Raw genomic sequence first — 16,917 nt, forward strand, 5'->3', positions numbered from 1 at the left:
GCTTCTCAACACGACTCACCTTGTTAAACTTTGAAGGGTTGCAACATTAGTTAACTTGCTCAGGCAGCACATTTAAGAAAAATTATATTTAAGTAATATTTTACAAATTTACTGTTTCCTTTTATTACAGTATTTACAAAACAATAATATTCAGTTCCTTGCTTACAATTTTCTCTTCTTTTCCGAAGCTGTCCCATACATTTTACCTCGTTTCCGTACATTCTTGTTAGAGTCACAACAGCATAGGATCGAATTTTGAAGAAGTGTCTAACAATTTTTTTTAAAATTGGAGAACATGTACTGGTACATTTATCATTCAAAATTTTCTCCATTACAAGATTTGCACCATTTTGCATTATATAACGCTTATAGTCCTTGTAGAAGACCTCACAGTTACAAATTAATTTCATAACTTCACAATTTGGTTTCTTTAGATCACCCAAATTAAAAAAAAACGAATGTTTCAGAGCTTGAGTCAGAATGCTCATAGTTTAAAACCTGCCGGCATATAGGCCTACCACAGATCTTGGTTTTCAATCATGCATTTGTTGTACTACCACCAATGTTAAACAAATTTCTATCATATGAAGTCAGTTTTGACAAATATTGTAACTGTGGTGTTTGGATGTTGAACTCCTGTTGCCAGACTTTGGGGCAGAACTGAATACTGAATGATCAATGTGACTGAATTAAGGGGTGTAGTAATGTCAGTGCGAGCTGGATGCAGGATTAAGTCATCAGTTGAAGTAGAAGGTGTAGCAGAGGCAGTGGAGGCATAATGCAGATCTAAGGGAATCTAAACAACCTCTATTCCGCGGTAGAGACATTACTACAATTAGGTGCAGAACAACCCACCATTATGTAATAAATATCCACACAAATATAGCACTATTCGGTCCATGCACTCGGTGATTAAAGCAGTATGTTCAACGTGACGAAGCGAGCGCTCGTAGGAGAAACTAGAGTTTGATCCCATGGCCCACTGCACATGTATGAACCAAAATGGCGGCTAAGCATACCCATCTTATAGAGCCTTACTCGTAACCAACTCGCTCGGTCTCTTCTTTTTATAACTTAACAAGAGTGTAAATTTCAAAATAATTTTCTACAGGTCTATAGGTAATAACAAAAATATTCGTACACTTAGTATTCAGTATAGGCATTGTCGTATATTCATATACATTTTGTAAATATCTTTCTCATCCATATATTGTTATGCGATTTATTTTTGCTTCTTTGCAGTATTTCAGCCGGACAATTAGTAAGTAATGTGTGTTTCATTCGCCAGGAGTTGCTAGTCTTAATGTTTTTCACGTATTAGTACCTCTTATCAAATGATCGTTATAGGAGAGAAATATAATTATTCAGAAGTAAAATGAAGTTAAGAAAACAATTATCTAGAAATAAAAGGAAGTATGGTATCGATAAACAGATGAAGCATTTTGAATAATAATAATAATAATAATAATAATAATAATAATAATAATAATAATAATAATAATAATAATAATAATGAAAGGGAAGAGATTGATGTACGGACATATTAAAAGGATGGGATCGGAGAGACTCGCCAACAGGATCCTCACCTTCCAGGAGAACAGGGTAAAAGAAGTCCACAGAGATTTAGAAAAATGTGGGATCACGGCAGAAGATATAACAAACAGAAAAATCTTCAGGCAGAGAGTTGCGGAGATGAAGGACCTAGCTGATGAGAAAACGAGGAAGAATAGAGTATTCTCGGCAGAAGAACGAACACCAGCAAGCCAACGGATGAAGGAATACTGGCGAAAGAGGAAGGAGAAAGAACTTGAGAAAGCAATGGAAGTTGCGTAATCGCAGCCCATAGATGGCAGAAACGAAAATAATAATAATAATAATAATAATAATAATAATAATAATAATAATAATAATAATAATTCTGCTCAAAACTTGACACCTAAAATTTGAACACGACGTATGGGCAAATCAACCGAGTACCACACTTCAAGTACTTGGGAGAAATACTTGAACCAATGGGAGGCTAGAAGACTGTCCAGAAAATTCGCCTACAAAAAATTCCGAAAGCCTACGGTAGGGTTCAGAACATATACAATAAAAAGTGCTTGTCCCGCCATGCAAAGATCAGACACTATAATACAGTAATCAAGCCCGAAGTCTTATATGCCAGCGAGACCCTTACACTAAACGGGAAAGGTGACCTAGAAAACATTTTAAAAGAAGAAAGAAAAATCCTGAGGAAAATTCTCGGCCCCCAAAAAACAGAAGATGGTTATAGGCTGAGGTCACGCAAAGTGACAGAAGAGCTTTCTAACATAGCAGCAGACATCCGAAAAAGACGTCTGACATTTTATGGGCACGTCCGCAGACTGCCGGCAATTAGACTGACACTTAAGATTCTCACCTACATAGAACATCTAAAAAGTTTTCCATAGGTACTGGAAGTGAAGAAAGATCTGGAAAAAGCCCAGATGAACTCAAATTACACCGCGGACAGAAAGGTCTATAGGAAAAAAATTAATGGATGGAAAGTGCAACCAGAGAACGAAGTGAAAAAGAAGACTGGAGCAAAGTGGACAGAAGAACGAAAAAGGATCCATGGAGAAAGGATGAGAGCTGTTTGACAACTCAGAAAACAGAATCGTTAGAGCTTTGCGTGATTCATTGGGTCCATACGCAAATAATAATAATAATAATAATAATAATAATAATAATAATAATAATGATAATAATAATAATAATAATAATAATAATAATAATAATAATAATAATAATAATAATAGTTGCTGCTAATGGTGCTCGTTGTTTTAAGGGGCCTAACAACGCAGGTCATCGGCCCCGCATAATAATAATAACAATAATAATAATAATAATAATAATAATAATAATAATAATAATAATAATAATAATGTTATTGTTTTTACGTCCCATTAACTACTTTGACGGTTTTCGGAGATGCCGAGGTGCCGGGATTTTGTCCCAAATGAGTTCTTTTACGTTCCAGAAAATCTATCGACACGAGGCTGACATAATGAGCACCTTCAAATACCACCGGACAGAGCCAGGATCGAACCTGACATGTTAGAGGTTTAGCCATTCGGCTCACCATGAAGTATTTTATCGGACGGTAACGGTAATATGTGAAGTAATGACGCCCAGGTGTTACGAGAATTTATCAATTACCAATGATTAGATTTTCAAGACAATAATATCATAGTTGAGTGCTTTATCAGTGTACGAGTTAAGGCCGGATAACATTACGTCACTGTCCTTCGTCGAAGTATATCGATGTAAAGAGCGGAATGTAGGTCTACAGGTAATAACAAAATCATTTGTGCATTTGTATTTAATACTGTCATCGTCATATATTCATATATATTTTGTACATAAAATAAACATTTAATATCTTTCATAAACAGTTTGTACGTTTATAGTCGTGATAAAAAAAGACATTTATTTTATAATATATTTTTTTGGCTATTGGCTTTACGTCGCACCGACATAGATAGGTCTTATGGCGACGATGGGACAGGAAAGGGCTAGGACTGGGAAGGAAGCGGCCGTGGCCTTAATTAAGGTACAGCCCCAGCATTTGCCTGGTGTGAAAATGGAAAACTCAGCTCGATAGCTGCAGTCGCTTAAGTGCGGCCAGTATCTAGTATTCGGGAGATAGTGGGTTCGAACCCCACTGTCGATAGCCCTGAAGATGGTTTTCTGTGGTTTCCAGTTTTCACACCAGGCAAATGCTGGGGCTGTACCATAATTAAGGCCACGGCCGCTTCCTTCCCAGTCCTACCCCTTTCCTGTCCCATCGTCGCCATAAGACTTACCTGTGTCGGTGCGACGTAAAGCCAATAGCGAAAAAATGGAAAACCACGGAAAACCATATTCAGGGCTGCCGAGAGTGGGGTTCGAACCCCCTATCTCCCGAATACTGGATACTGGCCGCAATTAAGCGACTGCTGCTATCGAGCTCGGTATATAATAATAGAAATCTGAAACTAAATAGCCTACCGGTAGTTTTCTGGCAACAAATTGGACACATATCAATGAAAATAAAGTTCATTTTAACACTTCCAAGTTACTAACTGGTTGGACCACGCTTCCGCTCTGGGCCTATAACCTCCGACTAATGTCGTGGCATGCTGTGTACTAAATGTTTTTAATTTTTTTCTGGTACATTTTTTCCCATTCTTCCACAACTGTCTTCTTTAGTTTTTATGTTGATTTTGGAGATTTACATTGAACCATTTTTTTTTTTTGCTAGTCGTTTTACGTCGCACCGACACAGATAGGTCGTATGGCGACAATGGGATAAGAAAGGCTTAGGAGTTAGAAGGAAGCGGCCGTGGCCTTAATTAAGGTACAGCCCCTGCACTTGCCTGGTGTGAAAATGGGAAACCACGGAAAACCATCTTCAGGACTGCCGACAGTGGGATTCAAACCCTTTATCTCCCGGATGCAAGCTCTCAGCCGCGTGCCCCTGACCGCACGGCCAACTCGCCCGGTACATTGAACCTTGTCCTTAAGTTCAGCCCATAGAAGTTCGATCGGGTTCATATCTGGACTTTATGGTGGAGGATTGAGCACTTCAATGCAATTGTAGAGCAGATGCTCTGAACAATATGGGAGTTGTGCTCGGGGCCATTGTCTTGATAGAACATGAACTTCCCAACATTTCAATTTTTCTAATTTTCTCTCCCCCCCCCCCCCCCGCCCCCCCCCCACCGTAAATTTTGGCGAAGAATGTTTAGATAGTCTTTCTTCAATAAACACCAGCTCACTCATACCTGAAGCAGACATACAGCCCCATATCATTACAAGACCACCTCCGTGTTTCACAGTCCAGATGAAATTGTTGGTTAAAAGCTCTTGGTTAGGTTTTCTCCAGACTAACTGCCTACCTGCCATCTGAACTATGCACACTGAACTTCCCCTCATCTGCAGACAGAACCTTTTCCCACCAATTTGTTTATCTTCATACTTCTTTGCGAACTTCAATCGTTTACGCCAGTTTTTCTCGCAAATGTAAGACTTCTATCATACGACCCAACCGTTGTAGCCGTTTTTTTTTCAGTGTCCTACTAATTGTTTGGGTATGAATTATTTTACCAGTGGTTGACTGAACTTCAATAACTAACTTGGGAACGCGTATCCTAGGATTATTTTTTATTTGTCTCACAATTATTGATTCTTCTCTGTCTGTGACACGGCTTGTGTTTTACTTGAGCTCTATCCTGTCGTTCGGCTCCATGGCTAAATGGTTAGCGTGCTGGCCTTTGGTCACAGGGGTCCCGAGTTCGATTTCCGGCAGGATCGGGAATTTTAACCATCATTGGTTAATTTCTCTGGCACGGGGGCTGGGTGTATGTGTCGTATTCATCATCATTTCATCCTCATCATGACAAGCAGGTCGCCTACGGGCGTCAAATCGAAAGTCCTGCACCTGGCGAGCCGAACATGTCCTCGGACACTCCCGGCACTAAAAGCCATACGCCATTTTTTTTCTATCCTGTCTTCATTCTTACATGTATGGATAATATCGGCCACTGTAATTCTCTTCATTTGAAGCATTTCATTAATGTCTCTAATGCTTTTGCCTTAATCTTTGATTAAATGTCGTCTCTTTACCCTTCCGCTGCAATGGGTTCCGCCCCACACTGCTGTTTCAATGCGAGCACAGTCAATACTAAACTCACTGACATGTTGCTGGAACTCTCTACCTTCAAGGACACTATTCTTCAGGGCTGAACACAGCAGGATGAGAAACATTGTCCGAATAATTATGTTGCCTTAAAAAACTGTCTTTCTTTCTTAATCCGTTTACCCACCGGGGTTGTTTTCCCCTTGGACTGAGAGAGGGATCCCACCTCTACCACCTAAAGGGCAGTGTCCTGGAGCGTGAGACTTTGGGTCGGGCCTCACCTGCTATGCTCAACAGGGCTCTTGTGGGAAGGGGGGATGGAAAGATTGGAAGGGTTAGACAAGTTAAAGGGAAGGAAGCGGCCGTGGTCTTAAGTTAGATACCATCCCGGTATTTACCTGGAGGAGATGTGGGAAACCACGGAAAACCACTTCAAGGATGGTTGAGGTAGGAATCGAACTCCCCCCCCCCCCTCTACTCAGTTGACCTCCCGAGGCTGCGTGGACCCCGTCAGTCCTAGTACCACTTTTCAAATTTCGTGGCAGAGCCAGGAATCGAACATGGGTGTCCGGGGGTGGCAGCTAATCACACTAACCACTACACCACAGAGGCGGGCTAAGAAACTGTAATTTCTCATAATTTGATCTCATATTTAAATTAACGAGGTAGTTTTATGTATAATACATAGATTACTTTAATAGTAATGTGTTCTATGGATTAATTTCTTTTTTATTTAAATTTATTGACCTTTGGCTACATTATCATTTGGACATCACGGGCATCAATATTTTTAAAAAATGTACACAAAGCAATAGAGAGAACTTTACAACACACTTTACCATACAATCAAGGTTTTATTTACATTTTATTCTAACTTGAAATAGTTCGTGTCCATATTCAGTCCAAGTAACACACATCACAATTTTATATTCTAATACAACACGATTTCAAAAATTTCATCAGTGTTGCTAGAACTTCGAAGTTTTTTTTACATCCAGAAGCAAAGCAAATTTCGTTGGAAAGCGAGCTTCCACACGTGCCAATGTATTCATGAATTGATTCCTTGGTCCAGAATAATACGCACATTGGAATAGAATGCGATTCAAGTCACCAGTTCCTAGGGATTAACACTGACACTGTGAGGAATTGTCCACTCCTATGCGGAAAAGTTGTGCGGGAAATGTCTCATTGATAAACCGCATACGAATTATACATACTTTCGACTCTCAGCTGTAACGAAGATCCATAAACCATGGTTGTTGAGGAATGTGGCTTAATTTCTACAGAAATTCGTTTTGTAATATTGACTACAATTCATAACAGTTAAGTGACCGAATAATTTTGTTATTACCTTTAGCTGTCTCTCCTTTCAAAAGGGCATTGCTCTGATCATTTTCCTCTCTTAATGAGCGACCTGGAGAAAAAAAATTATTACATAGAACGCCCTCTGGTTAAGTTCACAGTCATTAAAATGTGTTCTCCATTACTTTTAAATGAATGAAACATTTATTGCAGCCAATGGCCGTTATGAATAAAGAATTAAGTTTACATACAATATTACAATTCCGATATAACACAGAATAATACAGTATTAAATTACACAATATAACACTCGTCAGAACAGAATTTCTTCCAGGATTCACACTGGAGTTTGCAGTACATTGCGTGCTATCGTTCACAAAGATTTCCACAACGATCACATACACAGTCCGGACCTGGCTTATGGAACAGTTTTGTTTCACACATTTTATAATGAAAACCATGGACGGCGAACCTAGTGACTATATGTCTTAAGATGTGTCCTTTGCGTATCCAGTTTTTACAAACCATTGCATCTGTGGCATAAAAGTATCTCCATATGTTCTATTTTAATTGTAGGTCTTCCAATAGTTGTTCGTTTCCTGGAGTGGGCTGTAGAGGCATTTGGAGACGAAGTAGAATAGTTAACTTGTCAGCCCGTAAGTCAGTCGTAAAAGAGTGTACTTTGAAACACAAAAACTTCTTCAAGAAAGTCACTTTAAGTGTTTCTCCTTTATAGATGATCAGACGATTTCCAGGCCGTATGCTACAACGGGTTTTACCTTGTTTCGAACGCCTTGGAAAAGCCTTTGAAAATGGCATGTAAATTTTCCTTTTGAGACTACTCAATATCAATATCATTTTGAAGACATTGAATAGCATGTATTGTTGATCTTCCCCTCCGATATCCAAACTGTGCCTCCGGGAGTCTGACATCGACTTCTCTAATCAGACGTTTGCACAGAAGGTACACCCTATGTGTGTTTACTTCAAGGCGTGAGTCACACAGCAAGCCCTCTACATCAGAGCGAGTGGCGCATCGTTTTCTGTCCAATGCCTTCACATGTGAAACCCTTTAATATCTCGAAAAGTACCAATGAGATTTGCAAAATAAACACCTCACTGAACTTATCACTCGATTCTTAATTGTTCTATTGGGTGAAATTAATATATTCCCATTTAAAGAAACAAAGTTGCTCATCGGTAATTGCGTACGTGATGGGGTCGAATTAGACACTGTTTTATAAACCCCTTCACACAACTTAAGAATTTGAAATCAAAATGTATCTTTAACGGAGTCCGCCTCTGTGGTGTAGTGGTTAGCGTGATTAGCTGCCACCCCCGGAGGCCCGGGTTCGATTCCCGGCTCTGCCACGAAATTTGAAAAGTGGTATGAGGGCTGGAACGGGGTCCACTCAGCCTCGGGAGGTCAACTGAGTAGAGGTGGGTTCGATTCCCACCTCAGCCATCCTGGAAGTGGTTTTCCGTGGTTTCCCACTTCTCCTCCAGGCGAATGCCGGGATGGTACCTAACATAAGGCCACGGCCGCTTCCTTCCCTCTTCCTTGCCTATCCCTTCCAATCTTCCCATCCCTCCACAAGGCCCCTGTTCAGCATAGCAGGTGAGGCCGCCTGGGCGAGGTACTGATCATTCTCCCCAGTTGTATCCCCGACCAAGAGTCTGAAGCTCCAGGACACTGCCCTTGGCGGTAAAGGTGGGATCCCTCGCTGTGTCTGAGGGAAAAACCGACCCCGGAAGGGTAAACAGATGATGATGATGATGATCTTTAACGGATCAGGAGATATTTGAGGTGGAAAACTTAGGTGAATAACCCTGTGCATTAGGTAAAATAAGTACTCATACACTGCATGCGCGGCTTGTCACATATTTTCAATAACACAAATACTTCATGCCGTAGTACATGGGTTATATTTCTTAATGACACTTATACAGCCTTTACAACAAAACAAAACAAAACGAATATAATTTTCTGTCCGCAAAATTAATATTCATACGTGTTGAAACACTGTACTCAAACACACAAAGTTTGACAATCAGTACTTCATATACATTCGTTGGGCATCTATAAATGCTTGAAGCATTCGTGACATGAAGCTTACAAGGTTTGATGTGGTTTTGGCATCAATTTTCGACCATTCCTTCTTCAGATGATCGATGAAGTCTTCTTTTGACGAGCATGTCCGTTTCTTTACTATCCGTTCCAATAATGCCGACAGATTTTGCTATGGCATTGATGTCTGGGAACTATGGAAGCGCTGGAAGTTGCTCGCGCACATTATTTAGCAACCATTATTTTGTCATTCGAGCAGTATGCTCGGGATCGTTGTCTTATTGAAAAACAAACGAGTCCTCAAGATTTAATTTCGCAACACTGGCCAGGAAATTATCACGGAGTAAGTTCACACATGTTGTGGCAGTCATATTATCCTCAACAACAACCAATTCTTCCACCCCAGTGTAGCTCATGCATCCTCACACCATGACATGACCTCCACCATGCTTGACAGTTGGTACAATGTTCTTAGGGTCAAATGCTTGATTTTGTTCACGCCAAATATACCTTCGCCCATCAGATCCAAAAAGGTTGAACTTGCTCTCATCAGAGAATGTAACCTTCTTCCAGTATTCCATGGACTTGCTGAGATATGCGCGAGCAAACTTCAGTCTTTTCACCCTATTCCGCTGGTTAATGAATGGTTCTTTCCTTGCCACTCTGCCTTTTAAGCCAGCTTCGTGCATGTATTCTCTTATGGTTTGAGGTGTTACTTCCTTGCCTGTTGCTGTTGCGACGTTTTCATCAAGCATTCGGGCGCTTACAGCCGAGTTTTTGCGCGCATGTAGTGCTACAAATAGTGGTTCTCGGTCCGTTAGAGCTTTAGGACGTCCAGACATTCGAATATTCACCATAGATCTTGTTCGTTTGCATTTATTCACATCATACTAGACAGTAGTATGTGAGAGGTTCAGCGTTTTAATAATGGTTTGGTAACTAAGTGTCTCTTGCCATAAGTAAACTATTGTTTCTTTCACTGTATTCAGCTCAGACGATCGATGTCCCATTCCTGTGCATCCGTAGTTCCAGGCAGTAAAACTCACTGTTAAACTGGATACTTGAGGAATGATTTGTTTTCAGCCATCAGTCGGTGACGTTTACATACCACGCATGACTTCGATCTAATTGTATGAAAACTTCTTGTGTGTGCCGTTAAACAATACTTTGTCATAAGCCAGGGAATATAGTACGTATACCCACTGTACGGCACACTTAATTACGTCAAACTGTAGTGCATCTGTTGTGTTAGTAGGCTATAAATTGCTCACCGTTAATTCCCGTTCGTATGCCGTTTGAAACCATACAGAATGAACCGAAATTCGCGCACTCGGGCGTCGCAGCTTGACTCGTCACATGCCATCAATAAAAAAAAAGTCTCTCATAAAAGTTCGTCCTGCGAGTATATCCGGCAGAAAAAGGACGTTGAAGAATGGCAATATGGCAACACTGTAACCACATGTAGGGTAAATACCTCTGTCAGCACATGTTAGTCGTGCTGTGTAGTTGGTGCAGTGGACAAAGTTTTCGGTTAGCATGCAGGAGGTCGAGGGGCGATCCTGGATTGAGGCGTGTGTTTTTTATTTCGTAAATGTAGTCCAGGTGGTATGGTATCTGGCATCTTAATCGTCAACAGCGAATAAATTCACGCTCACGACGTGGAAAGGGCGCCTTTCAAAGCTGACCAATGAAAACAATTGTTCGTCCATTTCTCGGATCGTAGTATGGAAGTGCAAATGGTTTGTAGAGGACACGCTGCATTCGCTGTTGACGATTAAGATGCCAGATACCATACCACCTGGACTACATTTACGAAATAAAAAACATACTGAGCCGTATCCTGCCGGCCCATAATAATAATTGGAATATTATTTGACCAAATATGTGAAATTTATTTATAAAAGTTACAGTCTAACATGTTAAAGCATCGTATCCCAAGATAGTTGATACCGGATGTTGAGCAAGACAGTGAATCGCTGGATATTGCTTCATATTTCCGTATGACCGTGAGAAAGGATAGCGTACCCAAGCGCTGGTAAGGATCGACACGTGTATTAGATGCTGACCAAGCAAGATATTTCAGCCAATGGGAACTTAGGGATTTGGCAAACCTGGAGGCTACACCGCGCCAAATCTTAATTCCAGGTTGACCAACGTGCTCTGTGGATAAAGTCAGTTTCTGTAGGTAATCGGTTTTCCACAGTTTCTGAAGTCAGATATATTTGGAAATGTATTATAAAAATTGGAGGAAGAGATTTGCTAGTGTTTGAGCTGTGTTTTGTAAATATATCACAATAAGTATTGTGTCATCATACATGACGAACTCTCTGATTGGTGGTTGGTTCAGACACCCGGGAGCCCCAGCATTATTGGCGTCACCGAAGCCTCCTCAGTAACCCAAGCTCTGGAGAGCGTCAGTCCGTAGCAAAGATTTGAACAGTGCAGATGCATTAACTCTGTGACTGGTGATCGTGATTAACGTGGTGTTATTCCAGTAATAGTAACTGGTTCTCATTGATACTTCAAATTGTGCAGTCGCAATATTTACTGTACTTGAGTAAATGAAATAGTATAATTTTGCCAGAGTTTACTTTTAATCGATAAAGACGGTGCTTAGTGACCGCTGAGTAACAAGTGTAGTGGAAACGTGCTATTGTTTCACTATTTCGCGACGGGCGCGTATTCGCGTGGAACTTCCGTACCGAACCGTGTGCTGCTTTTTAAACTGTATTTTTACCCTTTAAGTGAAGTGTGTAATATATATGTGAATCAGTGTGTTTAGCTGATCTGGTAAAGAGAAGGGTATTTCGGCTCGCAGCATTAAGCAGCGAAGAGATTATCAACTATAGTCTTCTGTGTTCCAGTGAATTATTTTCCAGCAAGGTGATGGATACGCCTGCAGAGGAAGGAAGTGCATTCACACATGTTAATGATGTGATTAACATGGAGTAGATCCCAAAAGCAGTGGGGATGTAAGCTGCTATCCTGGTTTCCCGAGAGTCATGTAAAGTAAGGCGCATGTATTATTTATGGCATGATATGTAAGTTATGTTAAGGTACTAGGGCAGTGTAGATAGAATTTTTATTTTCATGTAGAGTAAGCCTGACGGCATGTGTTTGTTTAACTTTGTTTCTATGATAGATTCGGATACGAGATTAATGCATGTTTATTTTATTGTCATTTTGCTTTATGAGTAGATGTTTGGAAAAATGAGGGATTGATAGGATCAATTGTTGTTTATTTGTGTATATTACTTAGAGTAGGATATTCCGAGTTTTCCTTAAATATATGCTAGAAGGGCTAGATCGACAGGTTCATTTTTATATTACGTTAAACACGTATCAATTCATTTTATTTCGGTTATTCAGAGAGACAGGTATAGCTATTTTGCATGATGCATGGTTTTACAGAAGCTGCCAGAAGGAGCTGCAGAACGTCGTTGTTAAAATAAGATCTTTGAAGTTAAGTTGGATTCTGTTTGCCTGGTGGTCTGCCAAGGACTCGAACGGTGCCTCATTATGTGGAAAGGCCAGTGGGATTCATGAGGAATAATGAGATAATAATTGCATGCTGAATTATAATGTATTGGTGCAGGGTGATTGTATGCCTGACAAGATAAAGAGTATTGTGCAGATGTGTGTGCCTGCCTAGTGTCTTCTGAGTGTATATTGTGATCAGAATGGACAGTGTTAATTCCAGACTATTGAGTCTGATGTTGTTAAATGGCCCAAGCATGCTAAGAAGGAATGAATATACGTGAGTTTCCGTGTGGTTGATGAAAGGCGTTATCTCATGGCAAGCTGATTCCTGGCCTGTATTTATCTGTATGTGCGAAGGAGACAGTATTTCCTTGTGGCGGCCTCGGGAGACAAAATCCAATCTTTAGCATAGTGGAGTTCAATATTTATTTCAGCTCGTAATCTACCCAGAAGTACATGACGGATGACCGCGCTGTTGAGCGCTCAAACGCAGCAGAAGGAGGCAATGTTGCCCATTGCTCTCTTCATGATATCAAGGGTTATTTATATGTTTTCCCTTACAGGCTGATGGTTTTTACATTTTTATTTGTGATTGTATACCTAGTCTCGTTGTTTTTAAAGGGAACAGCCCGAGTGCTGAAGTATTGTTGGTTTATCTAGTTCTGTCTAGATCTTTTTGTAGTGAATCGGGATTCACATTAGAATCAGTGTAGCATTTAAGACTTTACTCGATATCCGATGTATATATATGTTTAGTTTGATTATTTGAATTGTTGTAAATATAGTGTAGGATATGCCCCTAGTATTTTGCATAAATTACATAGCGTCCATTGCGTCTTAATTATTTTTCTTTTCGTCGTAACTTTTCTGTATAATGTAACTTTTATTAAATTGTAATTTCGGCGACTCTCGGGATTAACTTAACTTTGAAACCGTATCGTTGGGATGCGATAGTGTGAAACTCCATACGGAAATACCACATGGCAGTGTTTGCGTACACTTGTTGCCATACAATATAAACATTGGACTATAAGAAGAAACTCAGTCTTGATTTATATAAATGTTCTTTGTTGAACTTGTTTTTTTTTTAATGTCAAATTGGTATAATCATTCAATTAACGTTTTTTTAAAATTTCGACTTATTTCAATACTTTGAGTTCATTTTTTTTCAAATTTTTATTTTTCTTGATTCTATTATTTTTTTGTGATTTGATCGGGGATATTTATTAATAAATCCATCTTACCCCCTATGTTTGTTTCTTATTCGTGTTATACCTCCATTTCCTGTTATTGATTGCTATTTAGTGTAGAACTTCGACTTTTTATCCTGACCCAATCGACAACCAACCCACACTCTGCCCAACCCTGAGTTAGTCGGATGTTCATACAGGAATGGAGGCATCGTCCTAGAGGGTATTTACCCCTGGGTACGGTACATATATGACCCGTCGAACTCCTGCATGCTAACCCAAAACCCTTTCCACTGCACCAACTGTACAGCACGACTAATATGTGCTGACAGAAGTAGTTACCCTACACGTGGTTACAGTGTTGCCAGATTGCCACTCTTCAACGTCCTTTTTCTGCCGAATATACTCGCAAGACGAACATTTGTGAGAGATATTTTTTTTAATTGCTGGCATGTGAGGAGTCGCGCTGCGTGCGCGAATTTCGGTTCATTCTGTATATATGAGTACTTATTTTACCCGCTGAATGTAACGACGAGAGGCGTGCAGTGATGTCTTATTTGATAACCATACCAAGTTCCATTGCAATCGATATACCACATTCTATTTAAAATTAGGTTTTATTTTCTTTCTTAATCAGTTTACCCTCCAGAGTTGGTTTTTCCCTAGGACTCAGCGAGAGATCCCACCTCTACCGCCTCAAGGGCAGTGTCCTGGAGCGTGAGACATTGGGTCGGGGGATACAACTGGGAAGAATGACCAGTACCTCGTCCGGGTGGCCTCACCTGCTATGCTAAACAGGGGCCTTGCGGGGGGATAGGAAGATTGGAAGGAATAGACAAGGAAGAGCGAAGGAAGCGGCCGTGGCCTTAAGTTAGGTACCATCTCGGCATTTGCCGGGAGGAGAAGTGGAAAACCACAGAAAACTACTTCCAGGATGGCTGAGGTGGGAATCGAACCCACCTCTTCTCATTTGACTTCCAGAGGCTGAGTGGACCCCGTTCCAGCCCTCGTACCACTTTTCAAATTTCGTGGCTGAGCCGGGAATCGAACCCGGGCCTCCGGGGGTGGCAGCTAATCATACTAACCACTACACCACAGAGGTGGACAAAATTACGTTTTAATCACGTAAATATTATTTTACGGCAGAATGACCATTGCCATGAAGTTTGTGATATCTTAATTGATCATTGCCAAGTTTCATTACAATGGATCTTGTCCTACCCAAACTGTTCCTTTGTGAGCTGGTCGAAGCAGCTTGTTGTGGCGCGAACTACAGGTCACTAGATAATTATCAGCCATGTTTCTTGCTCGCAAGGCGGCTTGGGGCATCGATCTGTCGTAATATTTAGTAGCCAACAGTACCAGTGCGCTTCGCTATACGTACAAATCACTGAGTGTTCAGAAGAAAAAATCAACCTTCTTCTTCCAGTTATTTGGTGTGAGCACTTTGTGTGGATTTGGTCCTGGTTTACTGTCGGATGCCCTTCCTGACGCCACCCCTACGTGGAGGGATGCATTCACTATTGCGTGTTACTGTAGTGATTGCTAGTGTGGTGTGTTGGGTTGTATGCAGATGCAGAAAAGTGTATTAAGATCACAAAAACCCAGTTCCCGACGTTCCTGAGTCCGATCGGAAATCGAACCCGAGACCCTTTGAAACCGAAGGCTGACCATTCAGTCACGAGCCGGACTTAAGATAAACGTTCAGTGACAGTTTATAATGTGTATTTCCAATGCAATGGACCGTGTTACGTGAAACAAATAAAACGGTGAATCAGGTCCATAACGTTAAAGGGTTAAAATACGTTCAGAAAGATATGTGCATACATTATTTCCTTCCCAAAGATGTATGCTTCTGTACGGCTCCTTGGCTGAATGGTCAGCTTAGTAGCCTTCGGTTTAAAAGGCTCCGCGTTTTATTCTCGTATTGGTCAGGATTTTAACCACATCTGGTTAATTCCTCTTGCTCGGGGACTGGGTATTTTCCGTTCGTCATAATACACATCTCCATCTATACACAACACAATATACTACCAACCACCACAGAAACACACAATAACATCCCTCCACATGCCTCAAGGAAGGCATCCGGCCGTAAAACTGAGCTTCATACATGAATAGTGCCAATCTCAAGGAATTGGAATAAGGCCAGAAAGAACAAGATGGAGATAGAAATAATAAAATGAATAAGGGAATTGCAATTAAAATACAAATATATTGTTATTTATTTTAAAACATAGTTATATATTAGACCAGCTTACAGGTTTTCTAGGGCAGTTGCTATGCATGTTTTGAATGCAGTAACCAGTGTCTTGTGGTGTTTCATTGAATGTTACAGGTAGAATCTCTGTAAGTTCTCTGATGGTAGTTATGTGGTTGATGGCTGTCAAGTTGCGTTAAGTTCAGGAATTGTTCACATATAACTTCACCACAACGAACCTGTGCACTTTGCCTTCGAACGTAGTTCTGTTTTAAAGCCACTAAAAATATTCTATACTGAAAATGAGTTTTTTTGACTACACGAACGTAAATTCATGTTCTACACACTTCTTTCAAACATTGTTCTGTCGAATATGAACACGCTCACACCGGTCTGTCGGCGCGTTTTTGGGTTATTTACTTACCAAGCACCTTCGGAGGCGCTAATTCGGAAAATGTTCATTCAAAATACTTCCTGTAAAAATCCTTTTCATCGTCATTATGTTTACTTGCCTGCGGCGTAGGTTATTTTTATGACATATCCCTTGTTTTCGCAATAATCATGTGAACATTTCCTGTTCTACCGGATGGTCCACCAACCCCTTGCAATCCGGTTTTATGCATCCCATCGCGTTTACTACAATATTCTGAAAGACATCGCCCCCTCTCCCTAAACCGGGGTAATATAACGAGATGTGTGTTTACGGGCTAGAAGACAGCAGGAATCGTGAGCGCCACTATTAATTCATTATGGGTACCTCGAATGAACCCGTAAAACGAGTACAGATGCGCAGAACAAGTACTTTAAACAGGAGGTGGCTGCACAGACCGGGAACACGGTACTGTATAGGCTGGGAAATGGGCGCCGTAGGTCAAGTGTCGCAGTAGCTCACATGGCAAGCGGGTGGGGTGATATGTGATAGTGAACAGTGCTCGAGGTAGGAGGTTCGAATTCTGGGATGCGGTAAGGTTGCATATTTGATAGCTTCCAAGGACTGATTTGTTTATTTGACCCTGTAAAAGACCGTATATATCGT

The 16,917-nt window shown here is 40.7% G+C and overlaps 1 protein-coding gene across 3 annotated transcripts in view; it reads right to left on the minus strand.

The window, feature by feature from the left end:
* Fa2h (Fatty acid 2-hydroxylase) overlaps positions 1-16,917 on the minus strand; it is a 314,916-nt gene that overhangs the window by 120,543 nt on the left and 177,456 nt on the right. The window contains exon 3 of one of the 3 annotated variants that reach the window (XM_067150161.2): positions 6,993-7,055. The exons of the other annotated variants lie outside the window; for them this stretch is intronic. The gene's annotated coding sequence lies outside the window, so the exon portion shown is untranslated. The remainder of the gene's footprint in view (positions 1-6,992; positions 7,056-16,917) is intronic. 3 annotated transcript variants of the gene reach the window in all.

This window comes from Anabrus simplex, chromosome 6, assembly GCF_040414725.1.
Source record: "Anabrus simplex isolate iqAnaSimp1 chromosome 6, ASM4041472v1, whole genome shotgun sequence".
In the NCBI taxonomy this organism is placed as follows: domain Eukaryota; kingdom Metazoa; phylum Arthropoda; class Insecta; order Orthoptera; family Tettigoniidae; genus Anabrus; species Anabrus simplex.